Source organism: Juglans regia, chromosome 7 (assembly GCF_001411555.2).
Source record: "Juglans regia cultivar Chandler chromosome 7, Walnut 2.0, whole genome shotgun sequence".
NCBI lineage: Eukaryota > Viridiplantae > Streptophyta > Magnoliopsida > Fagales > Juglandaceae > Juglans > Juglans regia.
This window is the reverse complement of record NC_049907.1, coordinates 52015375-52015719: the sequence shown is the minus strand read 5'-3', so window position 1 is coordinate 52015719 and position 345 is coordinate 52015375.

The window sequence follows — 345 nt, the reverse complement described above, 5'->3', positions numbered from 1 at the left end:
AAATTTTTTCAGATCCCAAAACAAATATAATATTAAAAAATTATATTCTAACAATATTTTAACTTTATAATATTTTTATTCAACTTTTTCTCTCTCATTTTTCAAAACCTAATAAAACATCATAACTCAAACTATTTCACTATTATTCACAAATTATTTTTCTACTATTTGCAAATTTCTCATCTCACCTCATTCCCCAAGCATCCCCTCTAAAGGCATCTTCTCCCTTTTGTAATAACAAGGTGGAGGATGTTGTATTAGGTTCAAAACCCATGGAGCACATATGTAACCTAGCAATTCAAAAAAATAATATATATATTTATATAAATTTCTTTTCTCACTTTT